General features: G+C 44.7%; 1 protein-coding gene across 3 annotated transcripts in view; it reads right to left on the bottom strand.

Annotated features, from left to right (window-relative positions):
* Positions 1-20,484, bottom strand: part of Prickle1 (prickle planar cell polarity protein 1) — a 90,728-nt gene that overhangs the window by 68,934 nt on the left and 1,310 nt on the right. Inside the window, exon 1 of one of the 3 annotated variants that reach the window (XM_055627098.1) lies at positions 20,460-20,476. The exons of 1 other annotated variant lie outside the window; for it this stretch is intronic. The gene's annotated coding sequence lies outside the window, so the exon portion shown is untranslated. Of the gene's footprint in view, positions 1-19,576; positions 19,657-20,459; positions 20,477-20,484 lie in introns of those variants that run through there. One more of the 3 variants, XM_055627099.1, reaches the window with a different exon arrangement.

The raw sequence follows: 20,484 nt of genomic DNA, 5'->3' as shown, positions 1-20,484 counted from the left end.
TTTCTTTCTTTCTTTCTTTCTTTCTTTCTTTCTTTCTTTCTTTCTTTTTTTTCTTTTCTTTCCTTTTGAAACAGGGTTTCACTGTGAAGCCTTGGCTGTCCTGGACTGGGTTTGTAGATCTGGCCTGGAACTCAGAGATCCGCCTGACTCTGCCTCCCAGACTGCTGGGATTCAGGGTGTGTCACTGTACCAGGCCATAAGGTGTTTCTTAATTGCAAACCACCTACCCATAATTCCAGACTCCAGAACCTGAAGTAGGGGATATCAAGTTTTAAGTAGCTTGGGGCTACTGAATGAAAACCTGTCCTAAAAAATAAAATAAAATAAAAATAAAATAATAATAATAATTTAAAAAAATCAAACCAAAGTGAATCACAGTGATTGTAGCCTTTAGAGATATTATACTGGGAAAATATAACTCATTTGCAAATCAAAAGGTTAAGATAAGAATTACGGCACATACATATGCTGATATGGTAATATTAAAGAGGGAGAGGCTAAGATGGAAGGGGAAACTCACCAGCGACCTCGTGGAGAGACAGAGAATTCAGTTTGAGGCTGTAAGAGGTGAACGATTAAGAAAGAAGAGCCAGACTATCCTGTTTACACATTGAAACTACGGAAGATTTTAAGAAGTTGGGAATATACTTCAGATTGGTGGGTAAAGCACTAACTGCGGTGAATTCTGAATGAGGAGCCCTCTGGGGGGGTGGGGGGCTGCTTACCAACAAGAATTCAGGAGTGGAGCCTGGTCGGGCATCTTCAGTGCCACAGTCAGGAAGCTCAACAGTGTTTCAGGGCCAGAAGCTCCAGGTAGGACAGCCTGGCTGGACAGAGAGTCCCAGAGATTCTGCCTGTCTCTAGCTGGGACTACAGGTTCTTGTCACTAAATCAGTTTTGTTTAAAGCATGGGTTTGGGGGACCAAATCAGGTCCTCAGGCTTGCCCTTTAGAAAATGAACTATTTCCTCAACCATGTTTGTTTGTTCAAGACAAGGTCTTGTGCAGCCCAGGCTAGCTTAAATCTTACTAGGTAGCTGGGGATGATATTGAACTCCTGACTCCAAACTCCTAGCTGGGGATGATATTGAACTCCTGACTCCAAACTCCCAAGCATGTAATTACATGGCCCAGAATTCCACCCCCCCTCCAGTATATTATTTTAACAGTAAATAAAACCATGAGGAAAAATAAATCCTTAATCCCATTTGCCATACACTGCCATAGACAAGTACATAGACACAATAGCATATTTTCATATACTATTTCTCCCCAAAGAATAACCACTTTATACATACCCTTTCATAACCTTCTCCTTCCCCATTAATATATCCTGTGTATTTTTTCATACTACTTTCCCTCTGTATTTTGCTTCTTAGGAGGTGCATACTTTTTCCACCTTATGGACATAGCACCATTCCTTCTTAGCTTTTAACGTCTCAAAGAGCTCTCTGCTAGCCTTTTTAAAAAGTAACATTAAAGGAGACGGTAAAATAAGTCGGTAACAAAATCAGCTCAGCAAGAGACCCGATATAGCGTTAATAAGGGATCATCTTTAGTTTTAAAAAGCCGTATTTCCAAACCTCACATTGCTCCTAGATTTGCAGTTTTTAATGAGGCCCAGTCCTTGTAGAGAGCATGTACTCCCAGGCACGCTTGGTTTAGTAAAGGTCATTTCTGGTTGAACAGCGCCATCTAGTGCCTCTTTTCTTCTCGTTGACTGCGGGAACATTTCTGCAGAGAAGCCACCTTTGGGACAGTCTTTCTACCACCGGACTCGTTAACTCAGGTCTCAGAGCTCAGTGTACAGCACACTTACGGTTCCAGCTGTGCTGATTAAGGAAATTGATTGCACTGTTCTGTGGTCTTGGGTAAAAAGCAAGACACAGACGAAGAGTCAAAAGCAGTCATTTAACTTTCTTTTCTTTTCTTTTTAAAACCTGACCCTTCAAACAAGACAAATTAACTCCTTTGTGGTGACACAGACTCCAGAATAGACGGATCAATCATGGGGACCCAGGCTCTTCATGCTGAAGTTGAATGATCTGGCATTTGCAAAGTCTGCTGGCTGGTACGCCTGGAAACTAAAAAGCAGAGCTCTGAAATTAGAGCTCTGCAGAGGGCATCACAGGCACCGTGTGTGCCAGGGCATTCCTTTTGTGAATCAATTGCAATCAATGTCCCAGAGTGGTATCTGGTGGCACCGTGCTAATAGGAAGTGCAGCCAAGCAGGTCTCGGCCTCCTGAGCTCATTAGCTGGGCGTTCTGGATGGATGCCGAGCCACCTGGGTGGCTACATCCACCTACCCGACTAACTCCGGCTGTCTCCGTGCATCTGCTTCCCTCTCTTGAGTCATGTGTGACCCATGTTTTATTATGCGTTGTTAAACGGTGGTCGGAGTCTGTGCTTAAATGACTGTCTTCCAAATAGGTCATGAAGTGATGCTGTGAATTCACAGGAGTCCTGAAGAATTATGGAGCTTTGGCCCTGGTTTTAAGTGAATCCCACATGGCAGCTCGAAAGACGAAGACATAGCTCTGACTTCCACAGTTTAGGGACTGTGATCCGCCAACTTTGTGAGGCGCTCCCGTATCTCTAAAACGTCCGGTCTATTCATAACTATGTACATCCTTAAGGAAGTTCCTTCCTGAGTATTCAGTGTTCAAGTTATTTTCATATCTAAGAGATGGTTTTCATGAATATGTACATGTCAATGCCAATAATAACAGAGTTTAATTTAATGAAATAGTTTGGATGAGTTTAATTTTTGGCCCTAAAAATTGTCTCAGCAAGTATGAAACCTTTTAGGATCCCATGCTCCATCACATAGATAACACTCCAAATTGTCCAACAAATCCTACTTTCATCCAGCCACTGGCATGTTGAAACATGGGTCTCTTCTGTAGCATTCCTACACACAGATCAAAGTGAGAAGAAAGTTCATGTGTTTTGGCCTCCTCCATATTATTTTATAGATTGGGATGATTCTCAAAGTAAAACAAAAGCAAAACCAGTAAGCATTCTCCCACCGAGTGGCATTCCGAGCATGATAAAAGCCCTTTTCTGAAGGAGGTACTTAAAGAATAAAATTACAGGTTATTTTCTTCTCTAAGAGAATACATAAAAGCTAAAAGACAACAGAAGAGGGGGAAAATGCCAGATAGCTTGTATTATAGAGTCGATTAAAAATAAATTCCTTGAAACTAGCCTATGGAGGGAAGCCATTGCACAAGGGAGGTCACAGGAAAAGCTGCCAGAAACTGGCCCCATCTGCATGCAGTCCAGGCACTGGCCTCCTTTGAAGCAAATGAGTCCACTGGTTATAAGTTTTGGGTTCAACGGCTTTAAGATCCACATCAGCAGGCTGGGAGTTGGGTTTGCTTTTACAGCATCACATTATGAATCCTGCCGTGACCTCAGGTGTCCTGGGCCTTTATGTACGAATGGAAACATTCAGCCTGGTGGCTCTCAGTCACCCTGGGACATCAGAACAGTCATCAGTCTCCTCCCCAGAGTGACAGGGAGGAAAGCACTGTCCCACAGCACAGCCAAGTCCTCAAGGAAGGAGATCCTGGGTTGTAGCTTCAGCTCCTCTTTCCTGCTCCTTCTACCCTACCTCGCCCTGTGAACTGAAGGACAAGCTCAACAACTCTATGGTGGATTAATCCAAAAAGAGAAACACATCTTAATGTTCAACAATTTGAGCAGGTTTCACATAAAAACTAAGTTAGGAAGACAAATAAAGATCTGCAAAATAAAAATAAAATAAAATAAAACTATCTTACAGGGTGTGGTGGTGCACGCCTTTAATTCCACATTCAGGAGGCAGAGGCAGGAGGATTTCTGAGTTTGAGGCTGGACTGCTCTCATAGAGAGTTGCAGGCCAGCCAGGGCTACACAGAGAGACCCTGTCTCAAAACAACAACAACAACAAAAGATCTCCACCCTGGGAGATCTCTACCTAGAACTTTGTCATCTACTGCTGAAAATATATGTCTGGGCCTTGGCATATGGCAGCTGGGTGGGAAAGTCCTTCTTGTATAGCAGCATAAGGCCCTGGGTTTGAGTCCCAGCACTGCAAATAATACAAACACAGACACAGAGAGCAGATAAACTGAACCTCAAATATTTCCTTTTCATGTTTAACAAGTAATATGCTTATAGCACATTTTCTTTTTTTGGGGAAAAAAAACCTAAAGAATTAAATCATACCCTATCAATGAATCCATCAAAGACTAAGCCATGACTAACATTTTACAAATACAAAATCTTTCACAGTTGGCTAGTCATCCATGGAGAGCAGCAACCCTAAAGTCCTTAGGTTGCCTTAATCCCAAGATAAGGACCCCAGTTTCTTCTACATTTTTAAATTTTTTTTTTAATCAGCTACTCGGGGAGTCCCCTTGGTGCTAAGGAGTTATTTCCCCTAAAGCAAACACGGTGGCTTCTGACTGAAAATCACTCCGTACTCATGCACACCGAGGAACTGAATGGCTGGATAAATAAAAACACTCTGCGGAGGAGATGGCTAGCAAAATGAGAACAATTTCCCAAATCTGTGGCAGCGGGAAAACAGACGTGCTTTGCTGAACATCGAGAGCAAGGCAGGGCCTTTGAAGGCTTTTGTCTTCTAGATCAAAAGACAAGGGCGACTCCATGACAGCCAACTCCAACCCCCGTCATGGTCACATCAGGACCATGCCCGAAGGTCCTGTTCATGTTTGTCTTTATGTTGTGTGGTGCAAGCAAATGGCAATCACCGTTACACCAGCAGCTCTGCTTCCCTCCCAGGAGGCAGCCTCCATGTCAGCTTCCGCACAGGGGTGACAGCAAACACTGCTGCTGAAGACGGGGAACTGACAGCTTTGATCAGAGGCAAGAGAAAGGGAAGTGAGAACAATAACCCTAAAGATAACATGTGCAGTTAAGGCAGCCTCAGCAGGAGGAGGCTCAGCAACCAGGAGGGCAGCCCTCACTCCTTCTCACTGTTTGTCCAGACTGCTGCTGTCCGTGGCCTTCAGATGTGTTCAAGGAGCCAAGCAGCTCACCTGTCCAGGAGACAACGGAGCTGGGAGAGTGGGCTCTAGCCACCAGCTCTCTGCGTTGCAGTATGAAACACACAATGTGCAGGTAGACTTGAATCCTCATAAACAGTGAGTACATTTTAGGGAACGTGCAATGTCTGTACTGAACTTCAAGTCTGACTAGCATTAGGGTTAACAGGGAGCCTGATGCAGAACACCTTTCCTGCCTCCCAACATGGCAGCCTAACTCCACATGCTGGGCTCCAGGTAGCGTGGTGTTTGCATAAAGCAGCTAGCTCCCCCTACATGCCATCAGAGTTTGAAAACATCTTTGCTAGATGAATTCTCAAGCAACGTGTCTGAGCCCCACTGTCTGTGGATTTCCCATCAATAAACCAAGAGCATCTGGATGCTGAGAAAATTAATTAAAGCTTGTAAAGTTCTTTGAAATTGGCACGTTCAGCCACATATGCTACAAAATATTTATCACATGCCAGACTGCCTGGAAACATGGTCGGTAGCCCTAGAAGACAAGAGATTCTAAAACATTAAATCAAGGATTAGAGTATTTCCACGTTAAAGAATCATAGCTTTAAGAAGAGAGTTTACCTTTCCAGAGACAAATGAACATGATTTACTTTCAAATGAAAGTATAGTCATTTATATTGTTATTTCAAAAGCTGAATTAGTTAATTTTTTTTTTTGTTAAATTACAATTTTTTATAAAAGCATTTCAAGAAATATAAACAAATAAAACCTGGGCATGGTGGTGCATCCCTTTAATCCCAGGACTCGGGAGGCAGAGGCAAGTGGATCTCTGCAAGCCTGAGGTCAGGCTGAACTAGTGAGTGAGTTCCAGGACAGCCAGGGCTACATGGTGAGACCCTGCCTCAAAAGAGAGGAGGAGGAAGAGAAGAAGAAAGCAGTTTATCTGCCGATCTCCTATGAGTCTATTGCTTACTATTTACACTTTTGTAAGATTTTGCTTTTGTTTTTTAACATTAAAGAAGGTTTTATGAAAACAAAACAGAGATAGCAACATAGTAAGTCATGGTCCGAGGCTACTCTCTTTCAGGCTTTTCCTCTCCAACCATTCGTGCCCCACAAGTTCTCTCCCAGAAACTAGCACAAGCATCCCTGAAGCACATCCTGTATCCCTTGGTGTTATCAAGGTGGAAATTCAAGCCTGTCAATGAGCTGAAGAGTGGGTCCGTACGGGGACACATGAATGCATACCTATGCATACCTAGTAGCAGGGCTGGCTGTTCTCAGCCTGTGAGGAGTCGACTTCTATTCCAAAGCCTAAGGCCACCGTGCGTGAGCGAGGGAAGCTCAGAGGCAAGGCTGTCAAACTCCTCCCTTACTGCTGATTGAAACTGAGGGTTTGAAAAGGGGCAACAACCCCCTGAAGAACAGCAGAACCAACGCTTGAGCTGCATAGACTTGCAACTCACAGACTCCACATTTCTCTCCCGTTTCCTGTATGCTCTGCCTTGTATCTAGAATGACACAGCCTCCGGTTCTGCTCATCCTTCAGGATCAGCTCAACCTTCTCTTCCTTCCTGATGCTTTCCATCACAACCCACACAGGGCAAATGGCCTGGGTCTTCACCTTTATGCTAGTATAACAAATATATATCACACCATATATATAAAATGAATACATGCATATGTATGTATGTGTATATATATATGTATGTATGTTCCTGTTCAAGTGTCTTTGTTTTCTACCAAGAGTGAGCTCTTTCAAGATCAGACTATTCTTGCCTAATGTTTGTATTAGGCCTTTACCCTATGCCTGGTACCATACAATCATTCAATGAAAGCATCTTGCAAGGAAACCATGTCCCCAAATTGAAGTAAATATTTCAAAGTTGCATATTAAGGGCTGACACAAATATATGAGGGTAGCGTCAAGAAGACAAGGAAACATACAAGCTAGGCATCAATACTCTGATGTGACCTCACTGTGAGGAAAAGATGGAAGGGCCTGGGTCTCCATTTAAGGAGCCAGAGCAACAGAGGCTGCTGTGACGTCCCTCAAGAGTCTCCACGAAAGTGTGCCAGTCGTACCCTGAAGAGCTAGCCTCCAGACCAAGGGTTCAGGCGGCTTGATTTCCATTCGCCTCCAACCGTGCTAAAGAGGCACAAAGGTGTCATTAAGAAACGCAGTGCCTTTCTGCTGTACTTTCTCACACACTCATTGCCATTGGGGCGGCGTTTGATCTCCGAGTCACGGCTGAGGTGACCCAGATTCAAACTGGTGATTATTAATGTCACATTTATGGAGTCCTTCCTAGGGCACGGTACTTGGAAGTCGCTTAGGAACCTGCTGGGAGATGTGACTCTGTGTCGCTATGCTGATCGGTGTGCGGAATATGCTGCCGGTGGCCTCACGCTTCCCAATGTGGGCTTCTGATTGAGTCTGGCCTCATTAGAATGTGACGGACACTGGAGGTCTTGAGGATCTGCTGCGAAGTAAATGGCTCGACTAATTACAGTGCACTAGAAGGTACTTTTGGCTGGGTCTGGTCACATGAACAACTTGTATCGGCCAGGACCAGCACAATGCAGCAGGGACTTTGCTGTGCTCATCTCCCTAATGTTGTCTGTGAGAATCAATCAGGACGCTAGCGGCGTTCTTAAAAATATTAGGCGTCAACTCAAGTGGTACTCTCTTCTAGAAAAAGCAAGAAGGACGGTCAAGGCGCGGACCTTTTAAACATAGTTGTTATTACTATGTGACTATACAAATAAAAGTGAGCTCACGCTTTAAATCCTCTATATGTCCTATAATGAACATAATGTTAACAGACAAGGAGATAAGGAGGCTGCGGTTACACATTCATCACACTGGTAACTTTCTATTTAATAACCCTGCTTTTCTGGTTTTTTAAATTTTATTTTAGGTTTTTCGAGACAAGGTTTCTCTGTGTAGCCTTGGCTGTCCTGGAGCTCACTTTGCAGATCAGGCTGGCCTGGAACTCACAGAGATCAGCCTGCCTCTGCCTCCTGAGTGCTGGGATTAAAGGTGTGGGCCACCACTACTATTTTACCTTCAGCCATCATAGCGTACTGTAAATGACCTATTTAATCCAGTTGTTGGGTCTTGGAAGCATATATTCCCCAAGCTCTTCAAAATAGAGCAATTTCTGCATTTTGAATTTGCCACAGGGAAGAATGAACAAAGCTGTCAGTTGGACGTGGCTAATGGGGTATTTTTGAGTGGACGGCTAGATAATTCTAATAATCCATTCAAGCAGTTATGGTGATCACCAAATATCACTTCAAATCTTGTAGTTATCATCCAGCTCCCCTGAAGAGATAGCCTCCAACTGTAGTACTTCAGAATCAAATAAAGTAGAAACTAGAAATATCACCATGACCAAGACTGAGTAGAATAAGGTCAGAGAACTAATCAACACATACAGGTAAGGTCAGCCTTGTGTAGGAGACCACAGACATCAGCCATGTTGGGTCAACAACAGGGATATTTATTCGACCTTCCAGCTTGTCTTTCGTTTGAAACCCTCATGCAGACATGGTTTATTCAGGAGCTGCCAGGCCACAGCTGCCTAGCAACCGGAGTCTTGAACCAAAGTGGATTCCTCATCAGTACATTGGATTAACCTTGGGTAGGCCCCTCCACCAAGCCAGAATAAAGACGCATGACGTATATCTAAAGGCACTTTGCACTCGGGAGGCATCTGTCTTCCAATAGTAAAAATGTGTCAGATTAAAACATGATTGTCTCTGGACAAATCACTTGGCTAGGCTTCTTAAAAAGTTGATCCATGGCCAATTAGTCCCTGGAACCTGAGACATTAATATAATAACTCAAGCAACCAGGGTTCCTAGCAAGCTGGTTGGAATCACTTAGAGGATTAGACTTGCAGCCCTGGCATTTAGATCAAGAGTAAATGACAGCCTGTCATTGTCGGGCAGCCCCAAAGCCTCTCTGAAGATGCTCCTGCTACCTGCCTGCAGTGTGGCTCATGATGAAGAGAAAGGCCACGGGGCTTCCCTGCTGTAGGCGTTCATCTTGGACAAAATCCCTCTCTGCTGTACACTTCTGGTTCATCCACTGTGGCTGGGAGGAGGCGTGGCCACAATGAGCTGGAGGCGTGGCCAGGCCCTGTTCTTGACTCTCACCTTTCTCTAGCTTTATTCAAACAAGAGGGAATTTTCTCAGAAACTTCAGTGGTGAAAATAAAATACCCTGTCAGGCAGCGGTGGCACATGCCTTTAATCCCAGTGCTTGGGAGGTAGAGGCAGGCAGATCTCCGAGTTCATAAGGCCAGTTCATAAGGTCTACAGAGTGAGTTCCAGGAGAGCAAGAGAAACCCAGAGAAACTATCTCAAAAAAGCCAAACCAAACCACTACCACCAACAAACCCCAAGCCCCAAACAAGAAAGACAGAGAGAGAGAGAGAGAGAGAGAGAGAGAGAGAAAATTCCGGCTTCTTTTTTCTTTATGACATCTATAAAATGGTTCATAAGCACCAGCTCTGTAGAGAAAGGAAGTCATTTGCCAACTTTACAGCCTCAGAATCAGAATGCCACTAGATTAAAGCTTTTTTCCCTGAGCGAGCACTGTGTGCTGCTGTATTACAGTGAGGGTTCACTCTGCTCACAGTTATTAAGCACTCACCACTCTCCCCAAGGGGTTCTTGATCTGGGGAAAGGTTCGCAGACAGGAAAGCAGAGAGATGAGTCCCAGATAAAGATGGCGGGCGGCACTGGCCTGCTGCTGCTCCTGAGGCCATGGAAGTCAGATTAGGTTTATCTTTCTGATCCGAGGTGCCTTGAGCAGAGACATGAAGGGCACAGTGACCCTGGAGCCCATGTGCCCTCTTCTAGGCATCTGGAAGTCAGCGCAAACATGAGATTCGCTGTGGAACTTGAGAGTTAAGCTCTCAAATACAAAGGGGAGGCAGCATTTGCTCGATCAACAAGGATCCTTCAACTCTGTTGGCAATGGCTTACCTCTTCCCGAGTGCGGTACCTTGCAGCAATTCACAAAAATGCCTGAAAGTGAGAGTTTTCAGTTACACTGTGCAAACTACTGGAGCAGACAGTTCAGGGAGGACCGTCCACTCTGAGGCCCAGGATGCTTGACTTAGCAGTGTACATCTGACAGGGAAGAGGCAGGGAAGCAGTTGACTTTTGTGACTGGTTATACCTACATAGCACGCAGTCTCAGGAAAGCTGGAAAGTTAGTCAGGTTTTAGAATAGAGAACTGAAAAGCCTTTTTGAAAGAATAAAATAAAATTGAATCAAAACCACAATAGCAGGGCCCTGAGGTGGGGGTACAGGCCTTTAATTTCAGCACATGGGAGGCAGACACAGTAGAATCTCTGAGTTCGAGGCTGGCCTGCTGTACAGAGCAAGTTCCCAGGACTGCCAAGGCTACACAGAGAAACCCTTTTTTGAAACAAAACAAAACAAAAACCAAAGACCAAAGCAGAACAAACAACAAATAATAGCAAACAAACAAAATCCATAAAACTGAAGCATCCAATGTCCTCTTTGAGTTTTGCTATTCAGACACACACACAGCACTAGTGATGTTGACTGCTATTTTTTTGTGCCTTCGTTGTGTCGAGGAAGGGACCCAGGGCCTTATGCGTGCTAGGCTCTTCCACAGCCAGAATGGACTTTTTAAGTTCCTTGAAGCCTGTGTATGTCCACAACAATGGCCACACTGAATACTGGCAAGCAGCATCCAAATTTTCAGAGACAAAGTAGGCAAAGAAATCAGATGGGCAACAAATTCTATTAATCGATTCTCACAAAACTATGTGATCACTCCTTTCCCCGTGCTTGATAGGAAAACTTCAGATACAGTATCCCAATCAGGAGAAAAACTGTGTGTTTGTTACACTTCACTGAGATTCTTTGAGATGAGCCTCTGTTCACAGCATGAATACAGTTTTAAAGAACTTCATGTTATGGAAGATAAGTGGAATTATGTCTGTGAAAGGACGAAAACGCCACTGGCTATAGAGACGGCTGTGATTGGCTGGTCTGGAGACTGCTTAACTAGTCCAAAGAGGTGGGAATTGGTCTAGAGTAGCAGTTCTCAACCTTCCCGAGGCTGTGACCCTTTAACACAGTTCCTCACCCCCCCCCAACCTCAAGATTATCTTGTTGCTACTTCATAACCGCAATTTTGCTACAGTTGTGAATGGTAAAGTAAATATCTGATACGCAGGATATCTGATAGGCGACCTCTGTGAAAGGGTCGTTCAACCCCAAAGGGGTCATGGTCATGACCCACAGGCTGAGAGCCTCGGGGCTAGAGGAGTGGCGAAGAGAGATACCACTCTCTCCAAGGACTTGGGTTCGGTTCCCAGAACCTACGTGATGTGTCTCACAACCACCCACGACAATAGTTCTAGGAGAGTCTGATCCCTTCTTCCTGCCTGTGGCCACTTTACTTACATGCACATATCCCTGTTTTTCCGGCCCACCCTCCAATTAAAAAGAAAATGAATTTGAAAAACTAGAAATGGGAACCAGTCTTGTCACTGTTGAAAGGACAGACCAGTATCTATGTACACACAGTAGCCTAGCTAAGGACTCACATTAATAAAATTCTATTTAAAAATGTTCGATCTTGTGATTCAAAATACTTAAAAGTAGGATGTAAAATTGTAAATAACACTGTGATAAACTCATAATTTGTCAGATAAGTGCTATCATTGGGTAATAGTTCTTAAATTAAAATATTTTTTTTCATGATCACAAACCCTCAAATTTATTTATTAAGCCACTATAGGAACTCAAAATGTAAGAAGAGATAGGATAAAGTTATTTTTAAACAATATGCAAATTGTGTTTTCTCAAAAACTCACTTTGGAATACGATGCAATTTTTCCTTCGTCTCCTGATACCTTTTTTAGGTAGAGTACTTTCTAGTTCAAAACAATTGGCCAATTGTTAATCTGGAACAAATTACAATAAATACGCTTTGGAGTACGGTAAATGTACAGCAAAATAATATGCTTATTATGTTCTTTTTCAGCTTAGTGAACACTAATGTTAATTGTTTCAAATTTGGAGATAGTTTTACCTAAAAAATGTCTCCAAGGTGACAAAAAATATTGGGTACATTATTTGAAAATATAAGTCACATCATATTTTCACAAAGCTCTTTGACTTCAGGCATGTGTTTTTGCTGGGGGCCAGTGAGTGTCAGGCAGAGAGAGGTAGGCATCTGGTTCCCTTCTGACATGAACCGCCATGAACCACAAGCACAGCGGAGATACTGATATCATTAGGCAGGACAACAGTTTGTCAGCAATAGAGTGAAAGTAGCCATTTAGAATGGATGATTCAAAGAGGAAGGATGGAGGGAGGTAGAGGGGAAGAGTGAAGAAGTGAGTGGGAAGGGAAGGGAAAAAGTCAGATAGCATTGAGTTGAGCCTCTATGGGGCGGAGACACAATTTTAGTACTGGCAGATAATCTCTAACACCATCTAATTCGGTGGCTTCACCACAGCTGTGTACTGAAATCACCTGATTGGTTGATTCAGGGCATGTGTGCCAGAGTCCACCCAGAGGCTGGGGGTGTGGCTCAGAGCCAGAAGAAACCTTGAACCCACACAGGTCTTCCTTGGGTTAAAAAACCAGTACTGAGAAATGGCCCCCATGCTCTTAAAAATCTTTGAACATTATTTGTCCTTTGGTCCTTTGACAAAGTTCCACAGATGTGCTGGGGTGGGGAGTGGGGGGAGGCAGTTTTATCAGGACAGTAATAGAGAGATGAGTTTCAGAGAGAGAACTCAGGTGAAGACGGAATGAGCCAGAAGACCAGAAAAAGATCGTTGGAGTTAGTTTGAGGCCAAGCAGCGCGGAGAGAGAAAGGCAAGATTGAATAAGTCAGCTGGGAGAGGATTTTGGATTTTGAGCCAGAACAGCTGAATTGAACCAGCCATCCCAGAGCTCAGTAAGAACAAATAAGGATGAGCTTATTCAGCAGTAACTCTCAGAGGCTGAAAACATTCTAGGCCTAGGTTGGAGGCTAGGCTTCCAGGACTAGGCCTAGGCTAGCAGACAGAGGCAGTACACCTCTGAGACCATTGAAACAGGAGGATGAAAGTTACTTTTACACAGGTGTTTGTGACTGAATTCTTAAACAACTACATATGGATCTAGCTTAATTCTTTCATATGAGGAAACTGAAGCCCAGAGACGCTAAGAAACTGAGTGAAAGCCACACAGCTACTGTTTGGTCTACAGTCCCACTTTTACAATTTTCAGGAAGAAACAAACTGTCTTCCTGTGCATGGTTTGTCACCTGTCTATGACAGCTGTCTGTCACAGAACCCTTGTTGAAGAACAAACAGGATAAACGAGCAAACTATCCTGTAAACGTTACAGAGACAATGTTAAAAAGCCGGCGTCTCCAGAAACAACCAGTAGGGTCACCGTACTGTCCCCCCCCACCCGACACAGCCAAGCCAGCTGTGCAAAGCATGAGCGTGGAACAGCAATGCTGTTTGGATCCATGGGTCAGGAAGAGGAGGAGGAAAAAAAAAAAGATTTTTCTTGGCTTGCTCCTTAAAACTCAAAAGAAGGTTAAGAAAGTACATTTTCCAATCCCTCAAAATGGAGAAAGCTGGCCTGCTTTCCTCACACTTGGCAGGACTGAAGGACGGGTTTTTGGCTATTAGCCCGCCTGGCTGGTTATGCTTATAGATGGCCCACAACAGGAGCATACATGGTTAAGCTGGTCAAACATCTACGTATATTTTCTTCCCTGCCTTCATATTTACAGAAACATAAAAGGCTAAAGCATTTCAGAACAAATGTGAGGGGTCAAGCTATCCCGTCAGCCTGTTGCTCAAGACTTGTGTGCGAATGGGGGCTGAGGCAGCTCAGTGGAATTACTCACATGATCCTTGGAATGAAGAAAGCTAAGCACAAAATGTGGTGCAGAATTCCCACAACACATCTGCACTTTCTATAAGAAACATCTGCAGCGCCATTTACTCCAGACATCACTTTATCTTTTTTTTTTTTTAAATTATGTAACATGCATGAACTCCAGCCACTGACCATACTTGTTAATTACACAGACCCTGAAGAACTGAAAATGTCATTTCTCTTGACAGAGGTTATACAAGTGTTCCAGCATCTTATGTGCAGCCTAAAATGGTCTGGCACAGGTCTTTGAAAGCAGAGCAAAGTGCCATACAATTAGCCTCCTTTCAGCTCCGAAACAAGGAACTTAGATTGTCCAAGCATGTAAATAGCCTAATTGGAGATATCAATTACACCTACCAAGTTATGGATTTCTTTAGACCCATAACCACACTATTTGTCATTGAAACAACAACAACAAAAAAGCACACAAATGCCTCCAGTGAAAATATATCATAGCTCCAATCAGTTCCCTTTTATAAAGTGAGACAGTGTAATATTACTCTTAGTCTGGTGTGAATGCATATATGCCCACCCCTCTGTGTGTGTATGCACTTGTACTCAGTATTTTAACCAGGACAGAGAACTGGACAATATAGAAAAAAGATTCTACATGTTCTATTTTAACGGTAGCTACTACTGAGGAATTGGTCCCTGTAGCAAAGGGCCCATATGAAGAGGGTGTGTCTATCATCCTGGGTTCTCATCAGCAGTGTAGTAAGTAGCTCAAGACCTGGTTTTATCGCTAATTGAATCAAGGTCCTCCAGGGAGGTTTGTTGAATTGATAGGCAGCACCCAAGAATGAAGTGAGATGAAAAAAAAAAAAAAAAAAGGACCCCTATGTAGAAGCCACTAGATGCTTTTCAGTCCTATTCTACCTAGCCTAAGCTAACTCCTTTTATTTTGATGAGAGGTTGCCAGTAGACCTAGTTAGTGGTCACACTGGGATTTAGGCAGTAACCTAACCTCTAGGCTTCAATGATCTCTAGTAGCCTGGGTTAATTTTTGCTGTTCCCGCAGGGGCTCCATGAAATATGGCATTTACAAATTTGGACTAAACAGCACTATTTATTACATGGTGGAAATTGTCCAAAAGTGCCAGGAGAGATGTTGGCATCTCTGCAAGTCAACTACTGTTGAACCCAAAGAAGCACTCTATTCTCCAGGATGCTCTTGAGGCACTGAAAGAGCCTGTGTGAGAACCCTTCCTGGGGACCATCTCAGCACCTCACCCGTTGGGTCCCCTCTGGCTGTGGGTGTTGTGTTTCATGGGGATGGGCAGAAAACCTTTCCGGAAACAGCCCCCCCCCCCAGTCCCATACCAGCCCACACAAGCCAAGTCCCAAGACTGTTTATTTTCAAGCTTACTCAAATATATCTGCCGGCTGTTAGAGGATTAGAGCCACCACTGTGTTTAAAAAGTTGGAAGCCCCCAGAGGAGCTGGCTTAGGACAATCTGGTGGCTGTAGAAAGGATGAAATTGTTCACTGTCTCTTCTTTTGGCTCAAGTATGTTTTTAACTTCTCTCTACTCTTTCAGTATTTTTGTTTTAAACCATTCTTCATGGCCCTTCAAAGGGGAAAATGGAATAATTTGAATAAAAGACAATGTGTCAGATGATATCCAATGGCCTAAGAGGATGATTATGATTGGTCTCTAAAGAAAAAAGGAAGAAAACTTCAAAATCATTAGCTACTTACAATGTGTTACCAGATAACCTTTCCCCCTTCCTTAGGGAAACCCAATGGCATACAATGTTTCTTTACGATTTCTTTATTAAGTACAGGGTGTTTGCTCAAAGCAAATGGTATCCTAGAAAACTAGGGTCACATCACATTAAGTGGTGGCTACTCTATGTAGGCTTTTTTTTTTTTAAGGCAACACAAACAGAGAAAAGGGTGGTTATAAAAAACATCACAGGAAACCAAATAGCCTTTATTTAAATTAAAAGCAATCACAGCATGATTCTTGGAGCACACTAGGAAATGCTTTTGGCATGCAGCTGCTGAGTGGGGCCAATCTTATGTGTAATTGGAAACATTTCAAACAGAACTGTTACTAAAGTCACAGATCATAACTGTTAGCTGTGGGCTCAGTACCTCCATAAAGAAGGAAGGCCAGTGGAACTGTGGGAGAGGGAGGACTCAAGGAACCAGGGGCACCTCAGTGCAGAATGTCACCCATCACGGACACATCTCTCTTTCCAAGTGCCTAGTGAGAACAGAAGAGCACAGCAAGGCTGGTGCAGGACCGAGTACCAAGACAACTGGAATAACAGAGCCCTAACTCGTTTTTTTTTTTTTTCCCCCTAACTCCTTTTCTGAAGAGTATGTAATGAATGGGATCATTCCAATCTCCCAGGGAGAAAAATGCCACCTCAGCTTAGCTGGTCAGTTGATTTTTAGGATCACCTAGAACAAAACCCTGGGGATGGGAGTTAAGTATATGTGAATGGCAGCTGTTGGCTCGTTTGCAGTTCCATGTTTTCAAATGTTTATACTGGTTTCTGCCTACCTGGCAGTTTTTAGCTGTAGGCACATGACCATGGAAGGTTGTTCCGTCTCCCTGTTCTCAGAGAATTCCCTTCAGATGTGGCCATGAGCATGTAGTTTAAACAGACAGACATAGGAAGAAGTATTGAACTGTCTGAGAGGCTTTAACCCCCCCCCCCCCCCCCGTAACTGGAAACAGCCATGCCCGTGGACCAGCAGCTCGGGAACAGCTCGTGGAAAAACCGTGTCATTCTGGCACACAGAGAGGGATCTGATTACTGTGTCGTATCTTCGTGCCAGAATCGTCATGACGTCAGCATGCTCCAAGCTGTAAAGTAGTCTCTTTCTACCACCTTCTTCTTCGGGAGAGAGGGTCAGGGGAAATAGACTTGCAAGAGCTCCTGTTGGCCTTGCTGTTGGCCAGCCCTTTCCACTGCTCCTGGATGCTCATTCTCTAGCCCTTTTCTTGGCACTACTATCAACAGGTGCATTCCTTGGTTACCAGGAAGCTGAGAGGTGACTTCTGCATATGTCCAAAAGGAGGGGTCCAGAAGGGCAGGGCTGCTCTGCTGCCTGGTCCCCAGGCCCTGACACTGTTGGAGTCACTGGCTCCAGTCACAGCAGAGGACCGGAGGCACTGCACTGCAGCAGTGCGGAGCTTGGCCTCCTGATGACTCTGTCCTCCTCCCCCAATCATCTGCTCATGCCCACTTTCTAAAAGCACCACCGTGCAACCCTACAATTCCTTATCCGATAACCAGGACAAACATAATGGTCCCTTAGCATAACCCAGCAGGAAACGCCTCATTCACTTGCCTTATTCTTTTAATATTCCCACACTAGTAAGAGTTGAACAGGGAACACTGCTTTACATAACATGGAAAACCCAGAACTACTTTTCTGAGGGGAGGAGTCTATGTCGGTGAGATGACATAATGGCATTTCTATGCACACATGAGAACCATTGTGTGTGTGTGTGTGTGTGTGTGTGTGTGTGTGTGTGTGTGCGCGCGCACGCACACACACACGCATGGAGGTCAGAGGTTGATGTAAGGCATCTTCCTCTATGTCTCTCTACATTATTTTTTATTATTACTATTATTTTAGACAATGTCTCTCACTGAACCCAGAACTCACTGATGTTCTAGGTTGGCTGGCTGGCCCAACAGCTCTCCGAATCCCCTTGCCCTGGTCCCCTAGTGCTGAGATTACACACACAGGTGACCTTGCCCAGCTTTGTACACGCAAGGGTCCTGTGGGTCTGAACCGAGGCCGTTGTATTTGCAGAACAAGTACTTTACCAACTGAGACATCTTCCCAGAACCCCATTTTGATTTCTGAAGTTCTACTTCTTTAAAATGGATGATTTAGCCACTATAAACTATTTTGTTTGGGGAATTAAATGCTGTAATTAAAATACCAGTAAAGGATAATCTTGACTTGACAATTCAAGAAACATAGGGTAGGTTATTCTAAGAGTTACTTGGTGGTAAATAATTTTTAAAGATTCTCACTCTATTTCTCCAGTATTAGGACTGTCACTCATTGGGGCATGGCTTACCCAGAGGGCCTGGCACCCACGCTAGCCCCCTGGTACTGCTAAGATAACTTATACAACTTAACCTTTTGTGCTCCACTGATAGGTTACTGTAGACTTTAAAGAGATTATCTAATCATGATATTTTAAAAACTTATGTCCCAGCTTACTTTTGGAAATCTCTAAGGAAACTGTAAAATTTTAACTTTGTTTTAGGGCCAGCTCTCATAGTCTAGCTATTAACTACAAAGTTTCTTTGTCTTTCTAGTTTGTATTAGGTGTTCCTTTCATGACCCTAGCTGACTCATTACAACAAGAAGTGGACCCACAGTCCTTAATTAGAAAAAAACAGTCAACCTTTTAAGCTTCATTGGTATTACCAGCAGGACTGATTGAATCTGTCACTTCAGTGAAATATGGCAGTTTTCTCTTAAAAAGAGTCTATAAATCAACAGGCTCACTCAGAGGTAACTCTCCAATTAGTACCACATTAAGAATGAAAAAATTAAATTACTAAGCTCATTCACTCAAATCAACCTGTACATCTTTAGACATCATTCCCCCTTCCTTTTTTTTAAGGCTTAGTTAGAAGTATGAGTAATTCATTCACATTAGCCATGACTTATTATTTTAGTTATCAGTGAGCGTGCTAACTCTTAACTGAGGGTAGCATCCTTTTCTTTCTAGCCCCCTCTGTACAGCCCTTGCCTTATTAACCTTTAAATCCTTTGCATAAACATTTCCGGAAGTGCTTATAAAATATCTCCTCCTGTGTTTCTCGGCTGGCCAGTTGATGGCATTTGGAACCAGCACCTGGTACCAGCAGGTGCTGCATTTTGCTTTTTTTTTTTTTTCCAGCCTCCAGCTGGCTACAATGATAGCTTCTTGTCCCAGCCACCTAGGCTAGGACCACATTGGAGGCAAAATGAACCCAGCTTCACCAGACAGCAAGATAAATGGCTGCTGTTTAAGTTTTAAATCCCCTGGTGGGAGTAAATATTGTTCTAGTGAAAAAGGCTTGACAAACATTGCGTCATCCTTATGAAGCTGATTAAAACACAATTTTTAGATTAGGTTGGTCTTAATCTAAAAGCGTATCTATCTTGCTGTCAGGTTTTTTTTTTCCCTCTCCTCCCCCCCCTTTTTACTCTAAGAACATAGGTATTGTTGGAGATGGTCAAACACGGCTGACACCTCCCAAGGGGCACGGTCCTACTCTGGTAATAGAAGGCTGAGGCACACTGACACTTCACTGAGGATAATGGCGACAGCAAAGGCTTAGTCGGAAAAAGGCCAGTTGTCACCTAAGTGACAGGCAACAGCTGAGCTCACACATCTGGAGCTAGAGGAGGGCGAACCCTAGCAGCCCTCACCCGTCTACACCTTGGGCCTGTCTGAAGAGACAGATGGAAGTTTCCTTTACTCCAAAAGTACATTAAAAATATCTGATGGTGAACCGCGTCAATTATATAACATCAGCGCAGACACTGCCTTCCCAAAGCGCTGATTAAAACCAGGCGGCAGACAGAACTGTTCAGGGACAGATAGGAGATACAATTTCATCAAGTATAATTTGTCATTCATAAAACCTACCCTAAAAGCCACAAATGCAGCATTCTTTTTTTTTTCCTCTCCCCAGCACAAGTGCACTTGGTCTCCGACAGAGATTTTTACATATGCTCCTTTAGGCCGGTTCGCAGTGCGTTCTTCTCCTTGATCGTGGCTGCAGTTCTGCCTCTGACACGTTTTAAAACCAGGAACCAAGTGCGTCAGGCTTAAGAATCTGAGTCCTCCAGGGGCGGGCTGAAACTCAAAGCGGTGCCAGCCGTCCCCGCGACCCCCCGGGTACACCCCCCCGTCTTCAGTCTCCCCCGAATGCAATCTGTGGACAATTTTCCCGAAGTCCCAAAAATAACACGGCCCTGCCAATAGTCGTTGGCGATGCCGTTTGTTTTTCTTAGAGGGCAATGAAAACTCAACAGCTTTCTGCTGCATCCCGAGTCCCGCTCCTGCTAATTATTAACAGACCTAGTTTCTTCAACTTTTTCTGCCAGAACGGAGGACGCCGCGGGTCCCCTGCCCTCCCACGGGCAAGCTGCGTGCAGAGCGGGGGGTCTCCACGGAGGGCAAGGCTGCGGCTGCCTCGCCCGGGCAGGCGGCCCTTCCCCCGGCGCGCTAGGGGCCGAGCCTCCCGCCGACGCCAGAAGGTGACAGGCGAGCCTCAGCCTCTCACCCTCGCCTCCCCGCACTCGCGTGGCCGGACCCCGGGCCGTGCAGCCGGCCTGGACGCAGGGCGACAGCCCGCACGACCTGGCTGCCACGCAGCCGGAGGGGGCCGTGCGCCCAGCCTCCGCGCAGCCACAGCCCAGCAGCCCTCCCCGCGTCGTCCCCGCGCTCCCGGGGCCGCCGGACGTCCCACCCCGCGCCGTGACAACGCGGCCCCGAGCCGCGGCGCCCCCCGCCCCGAGCCACTCACCCCACGCGCGAGCGGCAACGGCGGC

This window comes from Psammomys obesus, unplaced genomic scaffold, assembly GCF_907164565.1.
Source record: "Psammomys obesus unplaced genomic scaffold, mPsaObe1.curated_primary_1811, whole genome shotgun sequence".
Classification (NCBI taxonomy): Eukaryota; Metazoa; Chordata; class Mammalia; order Rodentia; family Muridae; genus Psammomys; species Psammomys obesus.
The sequence above is the reverse complement of the archived record's forward strand: the minus strand, read 5'-3'. Positions and strand labels throughout refer to the sequence as shown.